Genomic DNA, 21,144 nt, shown 5'->3' on the forward strand with positions numbered 1-21,144 from the left:
AGGAGGGATATAGATAGTAGGGAGTGTACATGGGAATAACACCGAGGAGGGATATAGATAGTAGGGAGTGTACATGGAAATAACACGAGGAGGGATATAGATAGTAGGGAGTGTACATGGGAATAACACCGAGGAGGGATATAGATAGTAGGGAGTGTACATGGGAATAACACCGAGGAGGGATATAGATAGTAGGGAGTGTACATGGGAATAACACTGAGGAGGGATATAGATAGTAGGCAGTGTACATGGGAATAACACCGAGGAGGGATATAGATAGTAGGCAGTGTATATGGGAATAACACAGAGGAGGGATATAGATAGTAGGGAGTCTACATGGGAATAACTCCGAGGAGGGATATAGATAGTAGGCAGTGTACATGGGAATAACGCCGAGGAGGGATATAGATAGTAGGGAGTGTACATGGGAATAACACAGAGGAGGGATATAGATAGTAGGGAGTGTACATGGGAATAACACCGAGGAGGGATATAGATAGTAGGCAGTGTACATGGGAATAACACCGAGGAGAGCTATAGATAGTAGGGAGTGTACATGGGAATAACACAAAGGAGAGATATAGATAGTAGGCAGTGTACATGGGAATAACGCAGAGGAGGGATATAGATAGTAGGCAGTGTACATGGGAATAACGCAGAGGAGGGATATAGATAGTAGGCAGTGTACATGGGAATAACGCCGAGGAGGGATATAGATAGTAGGCAGTGTACATGGGAATAACACAGAGGAGAGCTATAGATAGTAGGCAGTGTACATGGGAATAACACAGATTAGGGATATAGATAGTAGGCAGTGTACATGGGAATAACACCGAGGAGGGATATAGATAGTAGGCAGTGTACATGGGAATAACACCGAGGAGGGATATAGATAGTAGGCAGTGTACATGGGAATAACACAGAGGAGGGATATAGATAGTAGGGAGTGTACATGGGAATAACACCTAGGAGGGATATAGATAATAGGCAGTGTACATGGGAATAACACAGAGGAGGGATATAGATAGTAGGCAGTGTACATGGGAATAACACCGAGGAGGGATATAGATAGTAGGGAGTGTACATGGGAATAACACAGAGGAGAGCTATAGATAGTAGGCAGTGTACATGGGAATAACACCGAGGAGGGATATAGATAGTAGGGAGTGTACATGGGAATAACGCAGAGGAGGGATATAGATAGTAGGGAGTGTACATGGGAATAACGCCGAGGAGGGATATAGATAGTAGGCAGTGTACATGGGAATAACACCGAGGAGGGATATAGATAGTAGGGAGTGTACATGGGAATAACGCAGAGGAGGGATATAGATAGTAGGGAGTGTACATGGGAATAACACAGAGGAGAGATATAGATAGTAGGCAGTGTACATGGGAATAACACAGAGGAGGGATATAGATAGTAGGGAGTGTACATGGGAATAACACCGAGGAGGGATATAGATAGTAGGGAGTGTACATGGGAATAACACAGAGGAGAGATATAGATAGTAGGCAGTGTACATGGGAATAACACCGAGGAGGGATATAGATAGTAGGGAGTGTACATGGGAATAACACAGAGGAGGGATATAGATAGTAGGGAGTGTACATGGGAATAACACAGAGGAGGGATATAGATAGTAGGGAGTGTACATGGGAATAACACTGAGGAGGGATATAGATAGTAGGCAGTGTACATGGGAATAACACCGAGGAGGGATATAGATAGTAGGCAGTGTATATGGGAATAACACAGAGGAGGGATATAGATAGTAGGCAGTGTATATGGGAATAACACCGAGGAGGGATATAGATAGTAGGGAGTCTACATGGGAATAACACCGAGGAGGGATATAGATAGTAGGCAGTGTACATGGGAATAACGCCGAGGAGGGATATAGATAGTAGGCAGTGTACATGGGAATAACACCGAGGAGGGATATAGATAGTAGGCAGTGTACATGGGAATAACACCGAGGAGGGATATAGATAGTAGGGAGTGTACATGGGAATAACACCGAGGAGGGATATAGATAGTAGGCAGTGTACATGGGAATAACACCGAGGAGGGATATAGATAGTAGGCAGTGTACATGGGAATAACGCAGAGGAGGGATATAGATAGTAGGGAGTGTACATGGGAATAACGCCGAGGAGGGATATAGATAGTAGGCGGTGTACATGGGAATAACACCGAGGAGGGATATAGATAGTAGGCGGTGTACATGGGAATAACGCCGAGGAGGGATATAGATAGTAGGGAGTGTACATGGGAATAACGCCGAGGAGGGATATAGATAGTAGGCAGTGTACATGGGAATAACCCGAGGAGGGATATAGATAGTAGGCAGTGTACATGGGAATAACACCGAGGAGGGATATAGATAGTAGGGAGTGTACATGGGAATAACACAGAGGAGGGATATAGATAGTAGGGAGTGTACATGGGAATAACACTGAGGAGGGATATAGATAGTAGGCAGTGTACATGGGAATAACACCGAGGAGGGATATAGATAGTAGGCAGTGTATATGGGAATAACACAGAGGAGGGATATAGATAGTAGGCAGTGTATATGGGAATAACACCGAGGAGGGATATAGATAGTAGGGAGTCTACATGGGAATAACACCGAGGAGGGATATAGATAGTAGGCAGTGTACATGGGAATAACGCCGAGGAGGGATATAGATAGTAGGCAGTGTACATGGGAATAACACCGAGGAGGGATATAGATAGTAGGCAGTGTACATGGGAATAACACCGAGGAGGGATATAGATAGTAGGGAGTGTACATGGGAATAACACCGAGGAGGGATATAGATAGTAGGCAGTGTACATGGGAATAACACCGAGGAGGGATATAGATAGTAGGCAGTGTACATGGGAATAACGCATAGGAGGGATATAGATAGTAGGGAGTGTACATGGGAATAACGCCGAGGAGGGATATAGATAGTAGGCGGTGTACATGGGAATAACACCGAGGAGGGATATAGATAGTAGGCGGTGTACATGGGAATAACGCCGAGGAGGGATATAGATAGTAGGGAGTGTACATGGGAATAACGCCGAGGAGGGATATAGATAGTAGGCAGTGTACATGGGAATAACCCGAGGAGGGATATAGATAGTAGGCAGTGTACATGGGAATAACACCGAGGAGGGATATAGATAGTAGGGAGTGTACATGGGAATAACACCGAGGAGGGATATAGATAGTAGGCAGTGTACATGGGAATAACACAGAGGAGGGATATAGATAGTAGGCAGTGTACATGGGAATAACACCGAGGAGGGATATAGATAGTAGGCGGTGTACATGGGAATAACACCGAGGAGGGATATAGATAGTAGGCAGTGTACATGGGAATAACACCGAGGAGGGATATAGATAGTAGGGAGTGTACATGGGAATAACACCGAGGAGGGATATAGATAGTAGGCAGTGTACATGGGAATAACACCGAGGAGGGATATAGATAGTAGGCAGTGTATATGGGAATAACACAGAGGAGGGATATAGATAGTAGGCAGTGTATATGGGAATAACACCGAGGAGGGATATAGATAGTAGGGAGTCTACATGGGAATAACACCGAGGAGGGATATAGATAGTAGGCAGTGTACATGGGAATAACGCCGAGGAGGGATATAGATAGTAGGCAGTGTACATGGGAATAACACCGAGGAGGGATATAGATAGTCGGCAGTGTACATGGGAATAACACCGAGGAGGGATATAGATAGTAGGGAGTGTACATGGGAATAACACCGAGGAGGGATATAGATAGTAGGCAGTGTACATGGGAATAACACCGAGGAGGGATATAGATAGTAGGCAGTGTACATGGGAATAACGCAGAGGAGGGATATAGATAGTAGGGAGTGTACATGGGAATAACGCCGAGGAGGGATATAGATAGTAGGCGGTGTACATGGGAATAACACCGAGGAGGGATATAGATAGTAGGCGGTGTACATGGGAATAACGCCGAGGAGGGATATAGATAGTAGGGAGTGTACATGGGAATAACGCCGAGGAGGGATATAGATAGTAGGCAGTGTATATGGGAATAACCCGAGGAGGGATATAGATAGTAGGCAGTGTACATGGGAATAACACCGAGGAGGGATATAGATAGTAGGGAGTGTACATGGGAATAACACCGAGGAGGGATATAGATAGTAGGCAGTGTACATGGGAATAACACCGAGGAGGGATATTGATAGTAGGCAGTGTACATGGGAATAACACCGAGGAGGGATATAGATAGTAGGGAGTGTACATGGGAATAACACCGAGGAGGGATATAGATAGTAGGCGGTGTACATGGGAATAACACCGAGGAGGGATATAGATAGTAGGCAGTGTACATGGGAATAACACCGAGGAGGGATATAGATAGTAGGCAGTGTACATGGGAATAACACCGAGGAGGGATATAGATAGTAGGGAGTGTACATGGGAATAACACCGAGGAGGGATATAGATAGTAGGCAGTGTACATGGGAATAACACAGAGGAGGGATATAGATAGTAGGCAGTGTACATGGGAATAACGCCGAGGAGGGATATAGATAGTAGGGAGTGTACATGGGAATAACACCGAGGAGGGATATAGATAGTAGGGAGTGTACATGGGAATAACACCGAGGAGGGATATAGATAGTAGGCAGTGTACATGGGAATAACACTGAGGAGGGATATAGATAGTAGGCAGTGTACATGGGAATAACACCGAGGAGGGATATAGATAGTAGGCAGTGTACATGGGAATAACACCGAGGAGGGATATAGATAGTAGGCAGTGTACATGGGAATAACACAGAGGAGGGATATAGATAGTAGGCAGTGTACATGGGAATAACGCCGAGGAGGGATATAGATAGTAGGCAGTGTACATGGGAATAACACCGAGGAGGGATATAGATAGTAGGGAGTGTACATGGGAATAACACCGAGGAGGGATATAGATAGTAGGGAGTGTACATGGGAATAACACCGAGGAGGGATATAGATAGTAGGCAGTGTACATGGGAATAACACCGAGGAGGGATATAGATAGTAGGCAGTGTACATGGGAATAACGCCGAGGAGGGATATAGATAGTAGGGAGTGTACATGGGAATAACACCGAGGAGGGATATAGATAGTAGGCAGTGTACATGGGAATAACACCGAGGAGGGATATAGATAGTAGGCAGTGTACATGGGAATAACGCCGAGGAGGGATATAGATAGTAGGCAGTGTACATGGGAATAACACCGAGGAGGGATATAGATAGTAGGCAGTGTACATGGGAATAACACGAGGAGGGATATAGATAGTAGGCAGTGTACATGGGAATAACACAGAGGAGGGATATAGATAGTAGGGAGTGTACATGGGAATAACGCCGAGGAGGGATATAGATAGTAGGCAGTGTACATGGGAATAACACCGAGGAGGGATATAGATAGTAGGCAGTGTACATGGGAATAACAGCGAGGAGGGATATAGATAGTAGGGAGTGTACATGGGAATAACACCGAGGAGAGATATAGATAGTAGGGAGTGTACATGGGAATAACAGCGAGGAGGGATATAGATAGTAGGCAGTGTACATGGGAATAACACCGAGGAGGGATATAGATAGTAGGCAGTGTACATGGGAATAACGCCGAGGAGGGATATAGATAGTAGGCAGTGTACATGGGAATAACGCCGAGGAGGGATATAGATAGTAGGGAGTGTACATGGGAATAACACCGAGGAGGGATATAGATAGTAGGGAGTGTAGAGGTTTATATTGCATTGCTGAGATAGTGCTGCCCTCTTGTCCCTGCTCCAGGATGTGTGGGGTATGAGGCATGATGAAGAGATCGGTGGGATTTGATTGATCTGCAGCCAGTAATTCTCTGTGATACATTTTAGGTTCTGTGAAGAAACATTGGCCTCAGTCTGCAGAGAGGAAGAGGTAATGGCAGCTGTATGTTGTAGCTGTGTGTGTGGTGGTCTGTGCTCGGTGTCTGTCTGTCTTCTCCATACTGTCATCTAGTGAATCCGCAGCTTTAGGGAACATTCGTACAGGGGACAGGCTGCTGCATTGTGGGCCGGATCTAGGTCAGCACAGCCCCGCCAATACGGCCCCTTCTGTATTTAAGGGACAGAACAGCCGCAGTATCCTCCCAGCTGGACAATTAAACTCTGTTAGCAGCTGCGTTATTTGGCCTCTATTGGAGCCAGAGACATTGGCGAAACGCTCCAGTGTGGTCGTCTTTTTTCTTTTACTTTGTTACCTAAATATTATTGGTTTACTGCTTTGCTTCCACTCTTCGGGGAGTATTCAATTTTTTTTTCCTCCACGTGCAGCGAATTCTGCTGGCAGCGTTCGCTGCCAGCCCTCCCTGTCACCCTATTCAATGCCGCAGGGGCTTGCTGCCCCTGACGGCAAATTTTAAATTCGCCACAGGGAGCCGAAGCAGAAGCTGCCCCCCAGGAGAGTTGGCAGGGGACATGGTTAGGGAGCCGCTTCACTGGTCCCGCACGTAACAAGCCGGAACCAGTGTGCGGGGAGAGAAAACAGCCCAATTTGCTGAAAAAAATGGTGAATCGGAAGCATTGAATACTGGCCTTCATATCATAGATAGATACATAGAAGCAGTGGGGAAAGATAGAGCGGACGAAGCGTGGCCAGCGGACGCGGAATACATGTAAAGTAATCTGCGTCCCCTCGTGGGGCGTGCTGCGCTCGCCACGCTTCGGGCTCAGTGGCTCGCTGCGTTCGCCACACTATCTAAAATCAACTCCACGCCGAGGTGGATATGAAAAAGGTCGGAGGACACGTACTGCAGCCCCTCGCGGGCTCGCTGCGGTCGCCACGCTTCGGGTTGCCGTTGATTCTGGGGGTGGCGTTGACAATGGGGGGGTATTTCACATTGTAAGCACCCATCAGGGTGTTTGTACAATTAAAAATGCATTGCATTGTATGCTGCTATATTGCATGCGATGAGATGCTGTACGATCAACATCGGATGCGCCCAGATAATACACAATGACCGATATAAGATACATAGATCAATTTGAAATGGATTGATAGATGAGATAAATATTTACATAGTTACATAGTAGGTGAGGCTGAATAAAGACTTCCGTCCATCTAGTTCAACCTATGTTTATAGTAGCTAATCCCTTGTTGTATAATATGTTCTGATAATTTGAAGACAGATTATGCTTCTCATTTGTACCCATTAATATTTTTAACCAATAAATGTTTATCCAACCTTAATTTAAACGTATTTATAGTGTCTGCCGACACCACCTCTCCAGGAAGAGAGTTCCAAACTTTGGCCCTTATTCTGATCTGTGCGGAAATTCCCGCATTCTTACGGAGCGGTCCGCACGCCACGGCGTTTTGCCGCATGCGGCCATCGTCCGTCGAAACGCCCACGTGTCCTCCGCATTCGGACGGACTCACTCTTTAAGAACAGGGCGTGTTTACGGACGACATACAAAGCATGCGTGTGCGGGAGAAACACTCCGATTCGGCACGGTATTACAGAGTATTACAGGTATGCTCGGGAATACCGCATCCGAACGGGAGCCAAGCGGTGCTACCGCACGTAAGCGGAGTATTTACGCCAAACAACCCACTATGAAGTATCTTCTGCAATACATCACATGACCCACTTATTCAATTACCTATCCTCATAAAAAACTTCTTATTTGGAATTGGAATCAATTAGATGCCAATATATCCTTACAAGCATGCCTAACACATGCATTGCACACATTAACCCTTACAGCAATTGAAGTGCAATGGTTTCAATTAAAGCACTGACAAGCGTCCTATTAGTGAGTAATGAGTAAAGGAGTCGATTCTATTGGGTTCAGGTGTTAATGCTTGTAGTCATTAGGCGTACGTTCGCCTACCGCATGAACGAGTGGTGTCCGCAAAGCAATAGTACACTTGTGGACACCGCACATTTCTTCCCTTTTTGATCGCGTGCATTCGGAGTGGTATCCGAATGTACGCCCCCCAACATAAGTGTACTCCCCCGTGTCCGCCCATGTTTCCGCCCCGTTTTGCCCACTTTGAAACTACGCCCATGTGTCATTCCGCATGACGCCCATAATACGCCCCTATTTCCCGACTGATAGCGGTGAACAGTTTTGGACGGGATTTGGCCGAACTGGTACCGAGTCAAGGCGTGGCACATGCGCGTAGCGTTCTCCACGCATGCGCAGACGCCATAAAGACGCGATCCGTAAGTACGCGGTAAAGTCCGCGTCAATCAGAATAAGGGCCTTTGACTGCTCCGTAAAGAAAGTTTTTCTTCTAGATGAACAAAATATTTTTTCTTCTAATCTAAACTCGTGCCCTCGCGTCCTAGATTCCTGTCTAGCAGAAAAAAGGGTGTTTGACAGTTCCTTATATTGGCCCCTAATATATTTGTACATGTTGAGCATGTCCCCCCTTAATCGTCTCTTCTCTAATGTAAATAGTCCCAGATTGTTTAATCTTTCCTCGTAGCTTAAATATCTTTGTTGCTCTTTGGATGTTTTCTAATTCTATGATGTCCTTTTTATAGTGTGGGGCCCAGAACTGCACTGCGTATTCGAGGTGCGGTCTAACCAATGATTTGTACAGAGGCATAATTACTTTTGAGTCCCTAATTTCCATGCCCCTTTTAAGAATTTTGTTGGCTTTGTTTGTTGCTATATTACATTGAGCACTACACCCCAGTTTGTTGTCTATTTGGACTCCTAGATCCTTTTCAAGTACTGAATTTCCCAATTCCTCCCCGCATAAGGCCCCCATACATTAGGCCGACTTGTCATTAGGACAAGTCTGACCCAATTCTCCTGTGAGGCGCCCGGGAGCTCCCCGGGAGGCTCACACACAATTTGGCACTTGGGGCCTTATTTTGGTTCATTCTTTCTGACAAAATCCTTCTTAGATGGACAAAACCATGTGCACTGCAGGGGGGCAGATGTAACATGTGCAGAGAGAATTAGATTTGGGTGAGTAATTTTGTTTCTGTGCAGGGAAAATACTGATTGCTTTATTTTTACACTGCAATATAGATCTCACTTTGAAGTAAAACCCACCCAAATCTAATTCTCTCTGCACATGTTACATCTGCCCCACCTGCAGTGCACATGGTTTTGTCCATCTAAGAAGGATTTTGTCAGAAAGAATGAACCAAAATAAGGCCCTTGATGAGCCAAATTTGACATGTGATAAATCGCAGGGGGCGGGTGGTGAGGGTCAGGGGGCGGCGGTGCTCTTATCAGGGGGAGCAGTGGGGCGGGCAGCGGGTCCCTGAGTGCTAAGCTGGCGGCGCCGGGGAGTGCTGACCTGGCCGGGCGGTGATGATCATAGATATCAGCACAGCAGCTCTGCGGGACGGGACGCGCAGTGGTGGGTATTAGATTTTAAAATTCCTGTCAAATGACTAGCCGTTCTCTGATTGGCTGGCTGAGCTCAGCCAATCAGAGAACGGCTAGTCATTTGACAGGAATTTTAAAATCTAATACCCACCACTGCGCGTCCCGTCCCGCAGAGCTGCTGTGCTGATATCTATGATCATCACCGCCCGGCCAGGTCAGCACTCCCCAGCGCTCAGGGACCCGCTGCCCGCCCCACTGCTCCCCCAGTGTCTGCATGCATATGCCTGTCAGGTGGGCAGGCATATACATACAGGGAGGTCGGAGGTGATCGTATGTTCTGACCGTCCGACCTCCCTGATCCGGTCCGATGCGCACGGGACCGCGCATCGGATCAGATATCACACACCTGCGATTTTGGGCCGATTTCACCCGATTATCGGCACAAAGTGCCGAAATCAGATGAAAGCGTCCCAAAATCGCATAGTGTATGGGGGCCTTTAGGTTATAACTAGCACACTGGTTATGTCTCCCGAGGTGTATGACCTTACATTTGTTCACATTGAACCTAATCTTCCTCTATTTTGCCCACTCATCTAGATTGTCAAGATCATTTTGAAGCGTGGTGACATCTTCTGATGATTTAATAACTGTCACAATATGCGTGTATTTCAGTTACCTGCTGGTCAATCCTGCTGGCTTTGTCTCATGCTGCTGACAAGCTCTAATGTCACAATATGCGTGTATTTCAGTTACCTGCTGGTCAATCCTGCTGGCTTTGTCTCATGCTGCTGACAAGCTCTGTATAGTTGAACTGTGCTGTGAGATCTGAGCTCAGCTAATTAGTTACACCTGGTGAACCTCTCTTGCTGGGAAACTCTGTGTAAACTGAGCATGCTCAGCCTGTTGATTAATTCACCTGTGAGTTCCCTGTGCTTCCTATAAAAGGCAGTCTCTGGCAGACAGAAGCTGCCAGAGTATAGGTTCACACCAGCTCCAGCGTTCCAGTGCCTTGTACTATTCCAGACTTCTGATTATAGCATCTGACCTCGGCTTGTTCCTGACCATTCTCTTGCCTGATCCTCCGGTACCGTGTCCAGTTATTCCTGTGTATGACCTTGGCTTGTTCTGTGACCATCCTCCTGTCTGCTCCCTGTGTACCGAATCCTGTGCCTTCCTGTGTATGACCCGGCCTGACTCTGACTAATCATTGCTGCATCCATTGGTATCGTTTCTGTCCACCTGTTACTGACCCGGCTTGACGACCACGCTCCATATTTCACAAGCTACCACCACTCATACGGGGAACCTAACCAGGGGGCCGCGACCGACGTGTCGGGTGCCGCAGAAGCCCATATGCCACTTGGAGGGGTCACTGGCAGAAAACCCCCGGCACGGTTAGACTCCGCGCCCCTGTGTCAGGTCTAGCCAAGCCCCGAGTGGTAGTGCACCCCAAGTTTGTGACAATAACTCTGCTCAGTTTTGTGTCGTCTGCAAAAATGGATACATTGCTGAGTAACCCCATCCCAATATCGTTAATAAAAATGTTAAATAAAATGGGCCCAAGAACCGAACCCTGGGGCACTCCGCTTAGTACTGGTATCATATTAGATACGGCACTGTTCACGACCACTCTTTGTTCTCTGTTACACAGCCAGTTCCCTACCCATCTACAGATATTTGCCCCTAGTCCCAGGTCCTCCATTTTATTTATCAACCTCTTGTGTGGTACAGTGTCGAAGGCTTTAGCAAAATCTAGGAAAATCACATCTACAGCATTTCCATTATCGAGGTTTTTGCTAACCTCTTCATAGAAACCTAGTAGATTAGTTTGGCATGAACGATTTTTTACGAACCCATGCTGGTTATAACTGAGTAAACTATGAAGGTCTAAATATTCCTGGATCCCATCTCTTAAAAATCCTTCAAATGGTACTTGTTTCCTAGCACGGCCACAACGATCATGATCGTGGGCATCACGGCCATCGCATGCACTAAAAAATCGGGTGCGATGGTCGCGACGCGATGCCCGCGATTTCCCCATATTGAACATTGTTAAATGCCTCAATTTAGCCGCGATACCCCTGATTTCCCATAGGAAACAATGTTAAATGGGTCAATTTACCCAAATCATCATAGGGAACAATGTTAAATGGGCCATAAAGCCCCTAAAACACCCCTGAACAGTGAAATGTCCCCCCAAAAGTCTTTTACGCCACCCCACGATCAACGCGAACCCGAAGCGTGGCGAGCGCAGCGAGTCCGCGAGGGGCGGCGGTACGCGTCCTCCGACCTTTTCATACCCCCACTATCCACGTCGGCGTGGAGTTGAGAATAGAATAGTGTGGCGAGCGCAGCGAGCCACCGAGCCCGAAGCGTGGCGAGCGGACGCGGATACCTGTGAAGCCCGCGAAGGGACGCGTTTACCTGTGAAGGTATCCGCGTCCCCTCGCGGGGCTCGCTGCGCTCGCCACGCTTCGGGCTCGGTGGCTCGCTACGCTCGCTATTCTATTCTCAACTCCACGCCGACGTGGATAGTGGGGGTATGAAAAGGTCGGAGGACGCGTACCGCCACCCCTCGCGGGCTCGCTGCGCTCGCCACGCTTCGGGTTCGCGTTGATCGTGGGGTGGCGTAAACTACTTTTGGGGGGACATTTCACTGTTCTGGGGTGTTTTTGGGGCTTTCTGGCCCATTTACCATTGTTCCCTATGATGATTTGGTGAAATTGAGGCATTTAACATTGTTCCCTATGGGAAATTGGGGGCATCGCGGGTACATTGAGCCATTTAACATTGTTTCCTATGGGGAAATCGGGGGCATCGCGTCTGGACCATTTAAGCCTTTTTTAGCCGCATAAAATGCATTTCAATGGGAAAATCGGGGGCATCACGTCGGTCGCGTCGTATACCACTAAAAATGACACCCGATGCCCGCGATTGTGGCCGTGCTAGGAAACAAGTACCCTTCAAATATTTTACCCACTATTGATGTTAAACTAACAGGTCTGTAATTAGCGGGATCCTCCTTTTTTCCATTTTTGAATATTGGCACTACCTCTGCTATTCTCCAGTCTTTAGGTACCTTACCTGATGATAGTGAATTATCAAAGATGTAATGCAGAGGGGTCGCTAGTTCCTCCCTTAATTCCATTAGTACCCTAGGATGTATCTCATCTGGCCCTGGTGATTTATTTGTTTTGAGTTTGCTGAGCTTCAATTTTATTTACTCTGTCGTGAAATCAATATTTAGATCCAGCTTGTTCATCCCATTTGTGGTACTTGTGCGTTCCACAGTCTGCTCTCCCTTAGTAAATACTGATGAGAAGAACTCATTTAACAGTTCTGTCTTTTCCTTGTCTTCCGTAAAAATGTTTCCAGTGATATCGGTTAGTGGGCCTATGTTCTCCTTAATTATTCGCTCACTATTTATGTATTTGAAAAAGTTCTTAGGGTTGGTTTTGCTTTCAGTGGCTATGCACTCTTCATAATCCCTTTTAGCTACTTTGATTACCCGTTTACAAGTCTTGTTTGATTCTTTGTAATTGGTGAACGCCTCCTCATTTAAGTTATTTTTTATAGGATTTAAACGCTCTTGTTTTATTGTTGTTAGCTGACCTTACTTTTTTGTCCAACCATGGTGGCTTTTTTTTATTGAATTTACCCTTATTTACTTTGGGAATGTATTTAATAGTTAATGATTCAAGCTCATTTTTTAGAGTATCCCACATTTCCTCTGCATTTTCCCCTCAAAAACAGTTTCCCACACAATTCCTTTTAGGGCTTCTCTGAATAATTCAAAGTTCGCTTTTCTGAAGTTTAGTATTTTTGCTGATCCTTTATGATGTAATTTACTGAAGTTGATTTCCAGTGAAACCATATTGTGGTCACTGTTCCCTATGTGTTCAATTACTTTGGTGTTTGAGACTAGATCTATGTTATTTGTTAATACTAAGTCCAAGAGTGCCTTATTACAAGTTGGTGCTTCTACCGTTTGTGTGATAAACTGGTCTTTAAGTAAGCTTAAGAACCCATTGCTTCTTGCTGATTTACCTGTTTCGTTTTTCCAATCAATATCAGGTAAATTAAAATCCCCCATAATTAATACCTGACCCTGATCTGATGATTGTTTGATTTGGTTTAAAAGAAGAGACTCGTCCCCTTCGTTTATGTTTGGCGGTCTATAGCATACCCCTATTAAAATTTTGTTATTAGGTTTTTTGTTATTGTCGGTTATCTCTGCCCACACGGCCTCCGTGTAGTCTTCCTCTGTATCTGTGCTCATTTCTTTCTTACATGTTATTACATTATTTTGTACATATAGGCACCCCCCCCCCCGCCCTTTCTATTTTCCCTGTCTTTTCTGTAGAGTGTTTATCCCTCCATGTATAATGCCCAGTTGTGCGACTCATTACACCATGTTTCTGTAATACCAATAATGTCATAATCGTCCCTAGTGACCACAGTTTCTAGCTCCCCGATTTTACCTGCTATGCTTCTTGCATTAGCCAGTAAGCATTTTAGTTTATGTTTATTTTTAGTTACGTCCCTAACATTGTGCTTAATTTCTCCCCTAGACTTTGTATTCCTTACGAAATTCCTCGTTCCCACCTCCCCCTCAATAGACTCTCTACAGCCCTCCCAATATATATATATATATATGAGATATATGAGATAGATATATATGAGATAGATAGATAGATATGAGATAGATAGATACATATGAGATAGATAGATATGAGAGAGATAGATAGATAGATAGATAGATAGATAGATAGATAGATAGATAGATAGATAGATAGATATATATGAGATAGATAGATAGATAGATAGATACATATGAGATAGATACATATGAGATAGATAGATAGATATGACATAGATAGATATGACATAGATATGAGATAGATGATAGATATGAGAGAGTTATGACATAGACATGAGATAGATAGATAGATAGATAGATAGATAGATAGATAGATAGATAGATGATAGATATGAGATAGATAGATAGATACATACATATGAGATAGATACATATGAGATAGATAGATAGATATGACATAGATAGATATGACATAGACATGAGATAGATAGATAGATACATATGAGATAGATAGATAGATATGACATAGATAGATATGACATAGATATGAGATAGATGATAGATATGAGATAGATGATAGATATGAGAGAGATATGACATAGAAATGAGATAGATAGATAGATACATATGAGATAGATAGATATGAGATAGATAGATATGACATAGATATGAGATAGATGATAGATATGAGAGAGATATGACATAGACATGATAGATAGATAGATGGTAGGAGGAGGTGACACGTATGATCACTCCTGACTGATGCTGTCTCTGTGTCCTTGTTAGAGATGCAGGTTCCTCACCCACTGATCACAGACAGACGCTGGTTCCATATGTATCGTCCTCATCCTCTGATAATGGGGACACAGGTCCATGGTTGATCTCAGTGTCGGTCTCCCCAGGTTCTCCTCCGGGTGAGTAATGCTGCCGCTCACCCTCAGCGTGAGCCAGTAGAGTATATATATTGCACTATTCAGCTACCTTGTGATTGTCTCTGTGTTTGTGCCTGTGTGTGAGAGAATGAGATGTACTTTCACTTGCTGCCAACAGATGGCAGTATTTCTGAGACACACAAACAGACACTAGACATACATTGTATATACAGGATATATAGATGGTGTGGACTGATCTATCTGACACTGGCTCTGTGATGTTATATATATATATATATATATATATATATATATATATATATATATATATGCCCCTGATGAAAACCAGCAACGGCTTTTGGGTCTGCTGGTAACATGTTATTCTTCTAATATTGGGGCAGATGTATTAAGCCTGGAGAAGAGATACATTGGTGATAAAGTGGAGATAAAGCACCAGCCAATGAACTGTGTTTGAAAATGACTGTTGGGAGCTGATTGGCTGGTGCTTTATCTCCTTTTACCTTATCTCCACTTTATCTCCAGTTTATCTCTTCTCCAAGCTTAATACATCTGCCCCAAAACGCATTATGACGTCACCTCAGTCAACCGGTCCTTTAACCCAGGAGAGGAAGCGCTAGTGCTTGTGCCCACCACAGAAAGCAGATGTATACACAATGGTGGGGACTTATGAGATCATAGAGGCAGTAGGACTTCTCAATTACAGGGTCTGATAGGAGGGGAGAAGGAGGGAGGTACAAATCCACCATGTAAATCTGTTAAAACCCTGGAAGGAACCTGCCAGTCAGCCCTCTTTGGTAGCTAAAAAGGTCCTAGAATGCCAGGTGCCCATTGAAGTCACACTTCCTGAACAGAAACGGAAGTGGTGAACTTTTGAAGCGCTGACAAGATGTGTTTTCTGCCATTCCGGAAAAGACACAGATCATCCAGAGAGCTTATTCCAGTATACAGTGCTCCCATTTGGTTTACATGGTGCCCCAGCAACGTTCCAGAGCTATGAATAAGTTGCTGTGACCCCACAGGGAATATGCGGCTGCATATATAGATGACTGCTCTGACTGGGAGTCACACCTACCAAAGGTATAAGCCATTTTACAGTCTCTATGGGCACACCGGTTTACCGCCAACCCTGAGAAATGTGCCATTGGTATGATTGAGGCCAAGTATTTGGGGTAAATTGAGGACAGGTTAAACCTCAGCCTAGTAAGGTAGAAGCAGTCCTCAACTGGTCTAACCCAAATTGTAAGTCACAGCTTAGGACATTTCTCGGGCTGGTGGGATATTGTCGCAGGTTCATTCGAGATTTTGCCACTAGAGCGGCTCCACTAACTGAATGTCTTATAAAACAGACAAGATAACGTGGTCCAGACCAGTGGAAACGGCGTGGCAGGATTTAGGAGGAGCTTTGTGTACCGAGCCTGTCCTGCAAGCTCCTGTGTTACAGATGGATGTCTCTGGGACAGGATTAGGAGCAGTAGATAGAGAGGAGAAGCCCATCCTCTATCTCAGCCGTCAATGATTGCCCAGAGAGCGCAAGTACTCACCTGTACAGCAGGAGCGCTCGGCCATTAAGTGGGCAGTTGAGTCATTACGGTATTAGTTACTGGGAGGAGAGTTTTTGTTGGTCACAGACCATGCACCCTTACAATGGATGCATTCAAAGAAGTGAATGCTCGTGTGACCCGTTGGTTTTGGCCTTACAGCCATTTAAGTTTGAGGTTCGGCATTGTCTGGGGAAACAGCACCTCAATGCCGATGCCCTTTCCAGGAGGTTTGTAGGTCCTGATCCTCCATACAACCATATGGTGAAGCTAGGGTTGCAGGAAGAAGGCGAGGTGGGCGACCCCTGGAAAGTGGTGGAGGGCTGTGCGCCCACGGGGGAAATCACAAGAGGTGGGCAAGGCAAAGAGCTCACCTAAAAATTGTTTAGCTTCACCAGGGTGGTTGAAGCTAAGGGGGGAGGAGTGTGGCAGAGACAGCATTCCCCCACAGGAGAGGAATGTGGAGGATCCAGACCAGGTTTTGGAGCAGTAACAGAAGCCAGGGGCGAAATGTAATAGGCTGCGATTTTTGGACGAGTTCCAAACTCGCCAGAAATCGCACCTTTAAAAATCGCATTTTTAGACGCTAATTCGCATATGTAATGAGATGCGAATTAGCGGCAAAAAATGCGATTTGCCGCGATTTAGGTCGATTTTTAGTCCTGAAAATGTGCGCATTTTCAGTCCTGAAAATGTGCGCATTTTCATATATGCGATTTTGGTTGTAAAAAAAAAAAGGAAAAAAACGGCGTGCGGTCCCCCCCCTAAGCATAACCAGCCCCGGGCTCAAAAAGCCGGTGCTGGTATAATAAAATCAAAGGAACAATCAAGTTGGGGTTCCCTGGATTTTATAAAACCAGCACCAGGCTCAAGGTCCGGCGCTGGTTCCCAAAATACGGGGGACAAAATGACTAGGGGTCCCCCGTATTTTAAGAACCAGCACCGGACACAACCAGCCAGCAGGGTAATGCCACAGCCGGGGGGAGACTTTTTATACAAGTCCCCCCGGCCAAAGCATTAACCCCCTGGCTGGTCAGCATGGGCAGGGGTCCTGGGGAAGTGGGGACCCCCCCAATGAAGGGGTCCCCCCCCTCCAGGACTTACCAGCCCATGCTGATAGTCCGGGGCTGTCCTCCATGCCCCTGGGCTGTGGGCATGGAGCTGATGCTTTGTGTAAAAAAAAGAATGTAAACTATTGTTTTACACTGGCGAACTATCAGTCCCAGCAAGCCTACCCCGCATGCTGGGACTTGGGGAACCACAAGTCCCAGCATGCGGGGCATTAAAGTGCCCGCTGGCACTTGTAGTTCTGCAGTGTAAAAAATAGTGCACAAAATCACACTGACACCCTGTGAAATAAAACTTTAATACACACAAAACACACTGATACTTACCTACCTTGAGCCCGTAGGTCGGTCCCTGGATCCTGGGTCCGGGCTCCGGGGCTCCAGGGCAGAAGAGTCCGGTTCCGGGGCCTTGGTCCTGGTTCCGGGGCTGGTCCTGGGGTTCCGGGGCTCCTGGCGTGAAGAATCCGGGGTCCGGGATCCGTGGTAGTCCAGAGGGGTACCTAAGGAGGAAAATCCTACTCACCTGCTCCCCGGCGGCGACCTCCGGTGACAGCGCTGCTCCCGAATGGTACCCGGCTTCAAGGACTTTGCCCGGCGCTGAGATGTTTCCTCTTCGCCGTCTGTGAACAGAATGATTTCTCGGCCAATCAGGAGCCGAGAAACTCGGCTCCTGATTGGCCAGAAATCATTCTGAATATAGACGCCGACGGAGTAACATCTCTGCTCTGGATGCGCTGAGATGTTACTTCGTCGGCGTCTGTATTCAGAATGATTTCTGGCCAATCAGGAGCCGACTTTCTCGGCTCCTGATTGGCCGAGAAATCATTCTGTTCAGAGACGGCGAAGAGGAAACATCTCAGCGCCGGGCAAAGTCCTGCAAGCCGGGTACCAGTCGGGAGCAGCGCTGTCACCGGAGGTCGCCGCCGGGGAGCAGGTGAGTAGGATTTGCCTCCTTAGGTACCCCTCTGGACTACCACGGATCCCGGACCCCGGATTCTTCACGCCAGGAGCCCCGGAACCCCAGGACCAGCCCCGGAACCAGGACCAAGGCCCCGGAACCGGACTCTTCTGCCCTGGAGCCCCGGAGGACGAATCCAGGATCCAGGGACCGACCTACGGGCTCAAGGTAGGTAAGTATCAGTGTGTTTTGTGTGTATTAAAGTTTTATTTCACAGGGTGTCAGTGTGATTTTGTGCACTATTTTTTACACTGCAGAACTACAAGTGCCAGCGGGCACTTTAATGCCCCGCATGCTGGGACTTGTGGTTCCCCAAGTCCCAGCATGCGGGGTAGGCTTGCTGGGACTGATAGTTCGCCAGTGTAAAACAATAGTTTACATTCTTTTTTTTACACAAAGCATCAGCTCCATGCCCACAGCCCAGGGGCATGGAGGACAGCCCCGGACTATCAGCATGGGCTGGTTAATGCTTTGGCCGGGGGGACTTGTATAAAAAGTCTCCCCCCGGCTGTGGCATTACCCTGCTGGCTGGTTGTGTCTGGTGCTGGTTCTTAAAATACGGGGGACCCCTAGTCATTTTGTCCCCCGTATTTTGGGAACCAGCGCCGGACCTTGAGCCTGGTGCTGGTTTTATAAAATCCAGGGAACCCCAACTTGATTGTTCCTTTGATTTTATTATACCAGCACCGGCTTTTTGAGCCCGGGGCTGGTTATGCTTAGGGGGGGACCGCACGCCGTTTTTTTTCTTTTTTTTTGTTTTAACTATTTTTTTACAACAGAACCATGCACAGATCTCAATGATCTGTGCATGTTTCTGATAAAAGCGCCAGGCAGAACCTGGTCTATTTTTTTTGCGATTTTTAGAAAGCTTTACTAAAAATCGCAACCCATTAAATATGCGAGTTCTATCCTTTTTAATGGGAAAACATCTGGATGCGATTTTTAGTCTAACTAAAAATCGCACCTTTAAAAAATGCGATTTTTCCCGCAAATCGCACCCTATAAAATATGCGATTTTCGGGAAATGGGCGAAAACGGCATATTTTGCGGTAAAAATCGCAAAAAAAAAAAAACGCACCCTATTACATTTCGCCCCAGGTGTGTAATCAGCAGCACCTGTGCTCTCCTGATATAAGTGTTTCCAGGGCAGAGGGTAAATGCTCTTAATAGTGGATTAGCTGCTGAAGGGATAGGCCGGGGTGCTGTGATTACCTGTATGCTGCTGCCTGTGGAATTCATCTGGTATGCTGTGACCTGCTTAATAAAATTCAAAGTCTTATTTTGAATCCCCTGTTTGTGATCCGGTACTTGTTTCCTAGAACGGCCCCCACGATTTTGATCTTAGGCATCGCAAGGAAAAAAATTGCGTCGGTCGCATCGCATGCGGCCAAAAAATCGCATGCGATGCGACCAACGCGATTACCGTGATTTTACATAGGGAACAATGTTAAATGGCCCAATTGACCCGATTTCACATAGGGAACAATGTTAAATGGCCCACAGACCCCAAATACCCACCCTGAAGTGTGAAATGGCCCCCCAATTGTTAACGGCACCCCACGATCAACGTCAACCTGAAGCGTGGCGAGCGCAGCGGTACGCGTCCTCCGACCTTTTCATACCCCCACTATCCACGTCGGCGTGGAGTTGAGAATAGAAAGTGTGGCGAGCGGACGCGGAACACTCTCACGAAGAGTGGCGAGCGGACACGGATTACTTAACATGTATTCCGCGTCCCCTCATGGGGCTCGCTGCGCTCGCCACGCTTCGGGCTCGTATTCCGCGTCCCCTCGCGGGGCTTGCTGCGCTCGTCACGCTTCGGGCTCGGTGGCTCGCTGCGCTCGCACACTTTCTATTCTCAACTCCACGCCGACGTGGATAGTGGGGGTATGAAAAGGTCGGAGGACGCGTACCGCCGCCGCTCGCCACGCTTCAGGTTGACGTTGATCGTCGGGTGGCGTTAACAATTAGGGGAGCCATTTCACACTTCAGGGTGCCTATTTGGCCTCTGTGGCCCATTTAATATTGTTTCCTATGGAAAATCGGGTCAATTGGGCCATTTAACATTGTTCCCTATGTAAAATCAGTAATCGCGTCGGTCGCATCGCATGCGATTTTTTGGCCACATGCGATGCGACCGACGCGATTTACATTTTACCATGCCTTTCTATGTAAAATCGCGGCCATCGCATCGGTCGCATCGCATGCCATTATAATGGCATGCGATGTACATGCGATGCCCGCGATGGGTGCCGTTCTAGGAAACAAGTACCTGTGATCCTTGTCACTCACAATAGGTGTCATGGTCTAGTCGGCCAATTCTCCAGATATCTCAAGCTGAGAATTGCCACCAGAGACTTATGGATACCCCAGCACGTGCCAGTGCTCAAATTCATAAGCTAATTGCCACCAGCAAAAGGAAATTCAAAAATCACTAAAAATCTGGATATCAGATATTGCTTTTGTCATTTATCTGTATCCAGGCTTACTAATTGCAAACTCACTTACGTAGCGATTGGCCGCACAGGCGAATAGATTTGTTAAGGACACGGAGAATACACTAGAATTAATTATCCAAGGTATGATTACAGAACAATTACAACCAGACTGGAAATACAGTACAAAGAAATCTTCGGAATCGGTTGTGGAGGACTGCACAGGACACGCAGGGTCACTTTCAGCCTTCTCGCTGATCCCCAGGAAGTGT

General features: G+C 46.5%; 1 protein-coding gene across 1 annotated transcript in view; it reads left to right on the forward strand.

Moving 5' to 3' along the window:
* Window positions 1-21,144, forward strand: part of LOC146054581 (uncharacterized) — a 74,856-nt gene that overhangs the window by 43,635 nt on the left and 10,077 nt on the right. The window contains exons 4-5 of the mRNA XM_083168074.1: window positions 5,923-5,965; window positions 14,768-14,895. The gene's annotated coding sequence lies outside the window, so the exon portion shown is untranslated. The remainder of the gene's footprint in view (window positions 1-5,922; window positions 5,966-14,767; window positions 14,896-21,144) is intronic.

The sequence above is a fragment of the Crinia signifera genome, unplaced genomic scaffold, assembly GCF_055691185.1.
Source record: "Crinia signifera unplaced genomic scaffold, ASM5569118v1 HAP2_SCAFFOLD_255, whole genome shotgun sequence".
In the NCBI taxonomy this organism is placed as follows: domain Eukaryota; kingdom Metazoa; phylum Chordata; class Amphibia; order Anura; family Myobatrachidae; genus Crinia; species Crinia signifera.